This window comes from Castor canadensis, chromosome X, assembly GCF_047511655.1.
Source record: "Castor canadensis chromosome X, mCasCan1.hap1v2, whole genome shotgun sequence".
Taxonomy (NCBI): domain Eukaryota; kingdom Metazoa; phylum Chordata; class Mammalia; order Rodentia; family Castoridae; genus Castor; species Castor canadensis.
In genome coordinates this window covers 31,052,743-31,063,111 of record NC_133405.1, presented here as the reverse complement: position 1 = coordinate 31,063,111, position 10,369 = coordinate 31,052,743, and the positions used below count along the sequence as shown (strand labels likewise).

Here is a 10,369-nt window from a genome sequence, read left to right as displayed (position 1 = left end):
TTATTAATAAGTTTCAATATTTTTTTCATTTTTCTTTTATTATTCATATGTGCATACAAGGCTTGGTTCATTTCTCCCCCCTGCCCCCACCCCCTCCCTTACCACCCACTCCGCCCCCTCCCTTCCCCCCCCTCAATACCCAGCAGAAACTATTTTGTCCTTATTTCTAATTTTGTTGCAGAGAGAGTATAAGCAATAATAGGAAGGAACAAGGGTTTTTGCTGGTTGAGATAAGGATAGCTATACAGGGCATTGACTCACATTGATTTCCTGTGAAATCAATATTTTTTCAATATTTCAATATTTTTCAAAATAAAAGAGTCTCTACTTTTGGAGGTCACACAACTGAGCAATATATTATTTTTCCCATTAGTTTTACTGTAGATAATACCTCTGATGCATGGGTTCTCATGATAACATAATGGTTGCCTAGGTTACTTTTTAGCGACTTCAAGTTTACTTTGACTGAGAGCACCTTATCTTCACTCTGTCCTGCAGATTTTTCTTTCTTTCTTTCCTTTTTTGGTGGCACTGGGGTTTGAACTCAGGACATCACACTTGCCAGGTAGGCACTGTACCACTCCACCAGCCCTGTCCTGCAGATTTCTGATACATGACTAAAACAATAAGAAAAGCTGAGCATCTCTGCCTTTGCTATCTTAACCTTTGGCTCAAACTATTTCTGCTCAGCTCTGCATGTAGACATGTTAGTAATTTTAAAAATGTTTCAAAGCCAGGTGCCAGTAGCTCACACCTGTAACCCTAGCTACTCAGGAGGCAGAGACCAGGAGGATCGCAGTTCGAAGCCAGTCTGGGCAAACAGTTCTTGAGACCCAATCTTGAAAAAAACCTTCACAAAAAAAGGGCTGGTGGAATGACTCAAAGTGTAGGCCCTGAGTTCAAACCCCAGTACCGCCAAAAAAAAGTTTCAGACACAACAATATTACAAGGTTGATTTGACATAAACTCACTGAATGCATGTAAGTAAATTGTAAAAATGATAAAATAAATAAAAGAATTAGTGATGTTCTGGGTTGGGTACAGTGGCTCTCATCTGTAATCCCAGGTATTTGGAATGCACAGATTGGGAGGATGGTAGTTTGAGGTCAGCCCACGCAAAAAGTTAGTGAAACCCCATCTCAGCCAGCCATGGTAGTGCATGCTTGTGATTCCAGCTACAAGGGAAGCATAGGTAGGAGGATGGCAGACCAAGCCAGCCCCAGGCAAACATAAGAGACCCTATCCAAAAAATAATTAGAGCAAGAAAGGGCTGGGGTTGCGGCTCAAGTGGTAGAGCTCTTGTCTACCAAGTGAGAGGCTCTGAGTTTATACCTCAGTACCACAACTACCACCAAAAAAAAAAAATTAGTGATATTCTGGGTACACTTTAAAGATAGCAATGTTAGCATTTGCTGGTGTTGGATGTGGGATGAGAGAGAGGAATTAAAGACGACTAAGAGGTTTGGAAGAATTACAAAAATGAGTTTGTCATAGGTCTTGCCATAAATAAGTATACGACACAGGAGAGATATGACACATACACAAGTAGCTGTACTACATGGCATAAAGCTCTGTGCTCCATAACAAAGGACCAACTATAAGCACAAAGTTGGATGAAAAACTTTGGAAGATGGATGGTAGTGATGATTGCACAACAGTGCAAATGTACTTAACGCCAGTGAACTTAAGTGATACATCTTATGCACATTTTACCAAGGTACTATAAAAAAATTCTAGGACCAGAAGGGTTCAAAGATGAAGAGACAATCTTCAGTTAAGTGAATCACAGAAGGTTTTGCATAGAGTCAGTCTATTCACCTAGGCAGAAGGAGCAGTTTGAATAAAGTAATGGAGGCAGGAAAGGACAGGAGTAACATGAGTAGTTCTGTTTTGTTAGAAGATAAGGTAACATGCCCTAGAGGCTAAGGAGATTTAATATTATCCTGGAGGCAGTACTGAAGGATTTAACTCAGATAACCTTGTGCAAGCTAGATTTTGGGGGGGGATCAGTCAGGAACAGAGAAATAAGTTAGCAGACTGGGCAATGGTCAGACAGATCTGTTATACATATCTGGGGTTGAATCACTGTTCTGGTTTCTACACAGACTAGCAGCATAACTTTGGTCAAGTCACCTAACCTCTGTAAACCTGTTTCCTCATCTTTTAAATGGAGATGAGCGGTCCCAGTTACTCTGAAGACTGAGGCAAGAGGATGGTTGAGATCAGGAGGATCACAGTTTGACATCAGCCCAGGCAAACAGTTCTAGAGCCCTGGTCTCCAAAATATCTAGAGCAAAATGGACTGGAAGTGTGGCTGACACAGTAAAGCACCTGCTTTGCAAGTGTGAAACCCTAAGTTCAAACTCCAGTCACATCAAAAAAAGGAAAAGAATTGTTAGAATTAAGTAAGATAAATATTTGGTTATTATTGCAATAAGCCAAGATGTGATTCCCAGAGCTGTAACAGGGAGAAAGGATCAGAAGAAATAATATCTTGCAAAAGCCCAAGGACCAAAAAGGAAAATTCTTTCCTCCAAGTTCCTTTTTCATGAAGGACAGTGTTGTTTGACAATGCAGGTAATTATCCCTTTCAAATGAAATATTCAGAGCCCATTATCTCACTACACTAGCTAGTACGAGTCCACATTATGAAAATATTCATAGGTCGTTCAGACAATTGTACAATATATGAGATAAGCATGGGGGTATGATTGGTATTTTGTGTACAAAGACTTTCTGTGTTTCCTCTCCACCTGCCTTTTTTCTCCCCTATCAATTTCCCCTTTTTCTCTTAATTCCAACACTCTCACCCCCTCTGTCTCTTCGTCATTCCGTTCATTTTTCCCTCCTTGGAAAAAGATCTGATTCTACACTTGATCTTAGCCAAAAGGTTGAGAAGCGTTCAGATCGCATTCTACTATCAGCTTCCTCATTTATCAGCAGGATGATGCTGGGATACTTACTCTTTTAGGGCCTCAGTTTTCTCTGTAAAATGGGTTTAATAAGAGAGTCTAACTTACAAGGTTGTCAAAATTGCAACAAAGAACACGTTATATGCCTAGCACAGTGCCTGGTACACAGTAAAAAGTCAACATACTCGCTCCCTCCTTTTCCCCATCCTTTCATCTCTGTCTAGCAGGTAAAAACCATGGGAAAAAATATTCCACAGGCTAAAAGAACAAGCTGGGGGCGGGGACTACGAGGTGCCCACTGCGCATGTGCGCCCGCTTAGTCAGGTTCTGTTTTCAAGCTGGGGGGGCGGGTATGTGGGTGGGGGGGTATGAAAAGGGCTTCGTTTCTTGTGGCTACCCCCTTCAGGTTCTGGGAGGTGGAGGGACCTTGGCGGCGCCCGGAGCAGGCGCGGCGCTAACCTAGGGAAGCCCAGGCCCAAGGGGTAAGTTTGAAAATGGCGGAGTGGCGAGGAAGGAGGGGCTTTGCTGGGCGGGAGGCTGACCTCCCAGCCGGGAGGTGGGAAGGAGTAGGTCAGGGCCCAGTGGCGTGGCCTGGGCCAAGGAGACTGACGGACTGTGCCAGGTGACTCTTTTGAGGCCCAGACGTGGACGCACTCCGTTCCGGACTCCGGGTTCCGTGGGGAACCGGGCTGGTTGGTGGAGGCGAAGGAACGAAGGGACTTCCGTTTCCTTCTCCTAGGCAGGGGCCGAGAGCGGAGTTGGCATTTCCAGATTGGGCTTGGGCCGCTCCTCCTCCGGGACCCTCCCCTCGGGACCGAGCTGATCGCCGCTGGCGGTTGAGGCCGGCTCTCTCAGCGCGGTGGGTACAGCTCTTGTGGTCTTTCCCTTCCTCTTCAACCCCCCCCACCCCGTTTTCCTCCTCTTCCCTCCCCTTCCTTCCCCCCTCCCCTTCTCTCCCCTCCCCTCGAGCCTGGCTCTGCTGGGGAGGGCGGGAAGGCCGCGCCCGCCCACCGGGGATGCCCAAATGGGGCTCTTTGCCCATATTCCGGGACTGCCCGAGGAAGGCGTGGGCGGGAGGGTGACTTGGGGCCCCCGGGTGTGCCTCCTTAAGCCTCGTGAAGCGTAAGGTAAATCGAGTCAAAGAACTTTTTTATATGATCAAAGGGAACTCCCTCCTCAATCTTCCCCTCCCATCCCCAATCTGATGCCGGTGGCTGTGTGAGGCTGGGTTGTGTGTGTCTAGCAAGGGCGTGTGAAACAGAAAGAATAGGGGCCAAAGAGCTTCCGGAAGAGGAAATTAGTGGGTATTTCTTTCCAACCTTTGCTTGCTCTAGTCACCTCTCCAGCATATTCTGTAACATAAAATGTCATTTGACTTCCAGTTTCATTTTTTAACTTCACAGTTCACCTTAAATTTTGGGTTGCTGATTCTTTGGGGCTTTTTTTCATTTTTTGGAGGGAGGAGAGTGGTGATTGCTGAAACTAAGCAATAGCCCTCTCCACCTCCAAAAAGAAAAACGTTAACCAAAGCTTTGTTTAACAACAACAAAAAAAACTACCTGACTTTAATAATTTATTACTTTGCCTTTAAATATAATTATGTCACAAGTTCTGTCACAGCTATACCTTAATAGTTAAGGACTCTTAGAAATTTACTCTTAGACTGGAGGTTGTGATAGTGTTTCTTTTTGTCCTTAATAACATTCGTTACAGCTTGTTCAAGAGAACACTGCTATAGACGGCCATCTTAGAATTATAACATTTTAGAGTTGGAAAGGATCTTTGCCCAATCCTTTTGTTTTACAAAGCAGAAACTAAGGCTCAGAAATCTATGGCTTGCCTAAGACTATCCAGGGAGTTAGATTAGACTTCAACTTGTCTGGCTCTCTAGCCACCACTGCTGTACTATTGCTTCACATAGCCTACAAACATGAAAATTTAATGTATTCAATTTAACATTTCTGAAAAGTGTACTATTCTGTGCTAGTTACTACTCCACTTTCTATGTAGTGAACATGCATGAGAAGCTGATGCTTGAGATTTTTCCCCACCATTTAAGAAGTGAAAACAGGTTAAGTAAAAAAAAAGATTTATATCCATAGGCACATACACACATTCATACTTGTACTGGCTCAAATAATTTCTTGAAAGATACACAGGAACAATGATACTAGTGATTATTTGTGGAGGAGAAGATGGATGGGAGTTTTTACTTTGCACTTGGCATGTGACCTAATGTATGTTTGAATTACTTACGGTAAAAGTGAGTATTGACTTTATGATTAAGAGCAAGTTTAAAGTTCACACACATATGTATATATGCCAACATAAGTATACACCTTTAGTAAGTATAAATGTTTGTACACATATATGTACTTATATCTCAATGGTTTGTACTGTAAAATTCAGGGTGCTTTGTATCAGCTCAGCTGACAAAACAGGTTTCGGTATTGGATACTTGTGATTCTCCTTTGGTTTTATCCTATTGCTCCTTATTAGTGTAAGATGATAAAAATAATGATAGCAGTCTATGTATTTTTAGAAAATGGGCTAAGCTATAACATTCAGAATATCAAATTTGACAAAGTGAATAAAAATTATTTTTAAAAAAGTTTAAGGGATTGGGAATGTAACTCAATAGTAGAGGCACTTGCTTACCATATATAAAACCCTGGGTTCAGTCCCCAGAACCAAAAATAGGGTTGGAAAAGTTCCTCAGTGATTAGGAGTTCAGTTCTTTTGTTTTTACAAATAGGCATTATGACTCAAAAATGAAAAAGCAAATTGCGCAAAGTTATATATCTAATTATTAGCAGAGCTTGTGTCCTAATCCAGCACCCCTTATACTACACCTGTAATTTTATTCTTTCTAGTACATTCCATGATTCTACCTACACTAATAGCCAATAATTATTGTAATTAATGTACCAATTTAATTTTATAGTACTTAAAATGTTTAATTAATGTAAATGTTTCCTTTGTATTTTGTTGTAAACATTATTTTTTTTTAAATTGCTGTGCTGGGTAGGGGTACATTATAACATTAATTCCTTTAATTCATCCTCTTAACTTAAATGTTGGAGACCCCAAATGTACAGTAAAGAGATTTCACAGTATTTGTTTGGTGTAGTAATTAAGTCTGATGGCTAGTGCTACAATGGAAAAAAAAAATCCTATGTTTTATGAAATAAACAGTTATTAAGCACCTATTATCCTATATGTGCCAGTACTTTGTGGTAGGGCTCCAAAGGTGAATATGGTATTGGGACAATCAGTAGGCTGTGGTGGTATACCCTTGTCATCCCAGCTATGAAGGAAGCTGAGTCAGGAGGATGAGAGTTCAAGGCCAACCCAAGCTACGTAGTGAGAACCTATTTCAAAAAACCAAAAATAAAAAAGATGGATGTGCTAAAATAGATGGCCTTGTTATTTTGAAGCTTGGAGATTATCCTGAGCTGTCAGTTCTTAAATTTTATCTCTGTGGGGTAATCTGGTAATAGTATTATAAAATGTAATCTGTTAGCACTGTTTAAGGTCACTGTGTCAGTAGATATCAGGAGGCAGAAACAGTAGTGGAAAGTAAAAACAAATTAATATTGAGCTTTCCACGGTGGTACAATGGAAAGTACCCTGGATTAGATGCCAGAGGAGACCCGGATTTTGGCTTCACTTTGTTTGCAATTAGCTGTGGGATTGTGACTTTCAGTGCCTCCTTATTTCTTTTCTTTTTTCACAGTTTGTTTGCTATATTTATTCTGTTGAATTAAACATAAAAAAGGCAGTTTGAATATTTTAACTTGTAAAAGAGATAGGTGTTTGCTATAGAAAATTTATGAAATTTGGAATAGGATAAATAATTAGGATCATGTTGTATATAGATTGTTTAAATTCTTTTTCTCCATTCAACATTCTGTAGTGAGCATTTCCTGTGTCATAAAAAGTCTTTCAAAATACAATTTTTATTTATCCTACATATTATTCTATGTCACACTCTCTTTGCTTGTACAATTTTGGGCTATTTGATTCCAGATATTCAAAACCTATATTCATCTTTTTTTTGTTGGTGATACTGGAGTTTGAACTCAGGATCTAGTGCTTGCTAGACAAGCACTCCACCACTTGAGCCATGCCTCCAGCCCCAAACCTATATTTTTCAATCAGTTATCTCATATTTTATTTTTTAATTTGTTATATGAGCCATGTGTGGTTGTTCATATCTGTAGTCCCAGCTATACTGGAGGTAGAGGCAGGAGGGTGTCTGTCTGTTTGTCTGTCTTTCTCTTTCTCTATTTTTTTTTTGAGACAGGGTCTCATAGTCCAGACTGGCCTGAAATGCCCTATGTAGTCCAGGCTGGCCTCAAACTCATGATCCTCTTGCCTTTCACCCAGCTCTTTCACTTTTTAAATTTCACATATTAAATATTTGAGCTTATATTTGTTAGAGGTACAAGTGGTACATGTTTTATTACTGTGTTAAAAGCTGGCCTGTTCTTTTTTCTTTTCTTTCTTTTTTTTTTTGTGGTACTGAAGTTTGAACTCAGGGCCTACACCTGGAGCCACTCCACCAACCCTTTTTTGTGATGGGTTTTTTTGAGATAGGGTCTCACAGTCTATTTGCCTGGAATTCTTTGGAATAGCAATCCTCCTGTTCTCTGCCTCCTGAGTAGCTAGGATTACAGGCATGTTCTGTTCTTTCTGCTTTGTGTGGTAGTTACAGAATAGATTAAAGAAGGGAGAAACTAAACTGGGCATGACAGTGCACACCTGGAATACCAGCACTCAAGAGGCTGAGGCAGGAGGATCATGAGTTTGAGGCCAGCCTGTACTACATCATACAACCCTCTCTCAAAAAAAAAAAGAGAGAGAGAAACAGAGCTTCTGGGTTTTGATTTCTGGGATTTTAGCAAAGAGGAAACAGTTTTCTCAGAAGAATTTACACAAGATTCAAATAGCTGTTAAGTTGCAGAGATAGGGTCAAAGATCAATGTATTGAGGACATTGGTTAGCATATAGTTGGACAGACATTTGGCAAGGGGACAAGATTACATAAGTTGAGGATCAGTAAATTAGTTAGTCAAGAGCATGGACAGGGCTGGCAACTGTGGCTCATGCCTGTAATCTTGGGAGGCTGAGATTGGGAAGATCACAGTTTGAGGCCAGCCCAGGCAAATAGTTCATGAGACCACATCTCCAAAATAACAGGAGCAAAATGGACTAGAGGTGTGGTTCAAGCAGTAGAACCCCTGAAGTCCTGAGTTCAAACCTTTTCCCACCAAAAAAGAAGCCTATTTGTGTCCATTTTGCCAGACTTAACATGGATTTTTATTATTTTTAATTATGGTTTAATTGTAGCTATGCTATTTGATACCTTCTGGAATTTCATTATGATTTGTTACACATTCTTTGTTAAGGTTACACTCAATTCACTTTATCATGATCTGGTTTTATAGTGTATTTTCTTTTTTTTTATAATAGTGTATTTTCAAGGATATGAGTAATGGGGAAAGGTGAGGTTTATCTGTACGGACTGGGAATAGCTTGACTTCACATGGTCAGAGGTTGAACTGAGTGAGTTAAGGCTCATTTTTAAAGACTATTTGTTTAAATTGAGCAGAGCTAGTACATTTCTCAGTATCTATAAATGCTTGCATGTAATTTGAATTCTTTTTTTTTTTTTTGTAGTACTGGGGTTTGAACTCAGGGCCTCATGTTTGTGGCTTGCCAGGCACGTGTGCTACTACTTGAGCTACTCCGCCAGCCCATAATTTGAATTCTTGTAATCATTTTGTTGACCTCAAGACACAGGCCTCAAGCCAGACATAATAGAGCATACCTGTAATCCCAGCATTTTGTAGGATGAAGCAGCCTAGGCTACATAGCAACTTTGAGGCCAGCTTGGACGACTTAGCAAGACTTACCTGTCTCAAAAATAAGCAGAAAAGAATATTTTAGTACTTGCTTTAGATTTCAACATTATCATGGAGTAGGATATTTCATTCTAGTATCTGGAAGTGTAGCTGTGATAGAGTACTTGCTTAGCATGCACTGGACCCTGGTTTTGATATCCAGCACTGCAAAAAAAGAGCAAAAACCAAACAACTTCATTCTGAGAAATATCTAGGACAGACATTATCCAGTTGCACAGTCATCCATTCAAAGAACATTTGTGCAACTATTTATGTGTATTGCACCCTAATCACAGTCAGAATAAGTTACCTGGTCAAGTATCAAAGAGCAGAGTAAGTTGCAGTTCTGTGTCACTAATCAGCTCTTTGACCAGTCTGAGTAGCCAGGCACTCTACCACTTGATCCACTCTACCAGCCTTTCAACTTCTTTATGCCTTAGTTTATCTACTATCCCGCTCAGCACAAACTTATTCCATTATTGTGAACAATTTTTGCTTGTGTCTACAAAATATAATAGTTTTGCTTTTCGGTATCCTTGATTCTGAACTACCCGCGCATTTTGTAAAGGTTATCATAAGGGGGTTGGGGATGTGGTTCAAGTGGTAGAGCACTTATGTAGCAAGCGTCACGCCCTGAGTTCAAACCCCAGTACCACTAAAAATTATTTAGGGAGGAGACTCCTTTGTTTTTACCTGCCCTGTATTCACTTACTATTTTTATAAGCAGTGAATGAACAGTAAGACATCACTCAAGAAACATTTTTCATCACAGTCCTTTTATTTTCAACTCAAATTAAAAATAAGTAGCAGTTAGGCATTACCAATGTTTTTTAGCCCTCCTGCTGCTGAATTACTGCCATGCAACTAATGGACCAAAAGGCATTTGTTCTTGGGCAGTTATCATGGGCCTTATTGTTTTTATCTCTGGAACTTTTCTCCCTTTCTCCCTCCTGATGATGAACAGTATTGACTTTGATTTACAGTTTCTCTTCTCTCACATGAGTTGCTCAGAGGCAGTTATCTAAATAGCAAACTGGCAGAAATTCTCAAGACAGGCAAAAAAAAAAAAAGAACCAAAGAACACATCCTTTCCTCTCCTTGTTGTAAGTTATGAAAATTATCTTCTGGCACTGAAAAGCCAAAATTGTGCAGTACCAGGGCCTGATATTCAGAATTTGCTAGGTTAATGTATTCACAGATGAAGAAAGCATTGTGACTTGACAGATAGCAAAATGACACACTTCAGTCTGGTGGTCAGGATTGTACAAGGGTCCCCTGATTAATCAATAGTCCACTTATTTCTTTTGATTAGAATGCAGTATTGTTTGCTATATAAAATTAAGATAGTTAAAAACAAAAAGAAGAAAACAAAACCAGTATTGTCACTGCCCAGATGAAACCACAGTAGAATTTTGATGTGCAATTTAGCCTCTTTATATTTTTTAATTGAGATTACATGGTTCATATAATCATATAATCCCAATTATTATTTTCGCAGTTCTAGGGATCCCTGGACCTCATAATGCTAATCAGTCATTGTACCACTGAGCT

The 10,369-nt window shown here is 40.1% G+C and overlaps 1 protein-coding gene across 2 annotated transcripts in view; it reads left to right on the top strand.

Moving 5' to 3' along the window:
• The first annotated feature begins 3,255 nt into the window (after positions 1 to 3,255).
• The window catches only part of Xiap (X-linked inhibitor of apoptosis), a 42,773-nt gene continuing 35,659 nt past the window's right edge, over positions 3,256 to 10,369 (top strand). The window contains exons 1-2 of one of the 2 annotated variants that reach the window (XM_020185374.2): positions 3,256 to 3,394; positions 3,652 to 3,771. The gene's annotated coding sequence lies outside the window, so the exon portion shown is untranslated. Of the gene's footprint in view, positions 3,395 to 3,651; positions 3,772 to 3,888; positions 4,040 to 10,369 lie in introns of those variants that run through there. The other variant, XM_074063788.1, reaches the window with a different exon arrangement.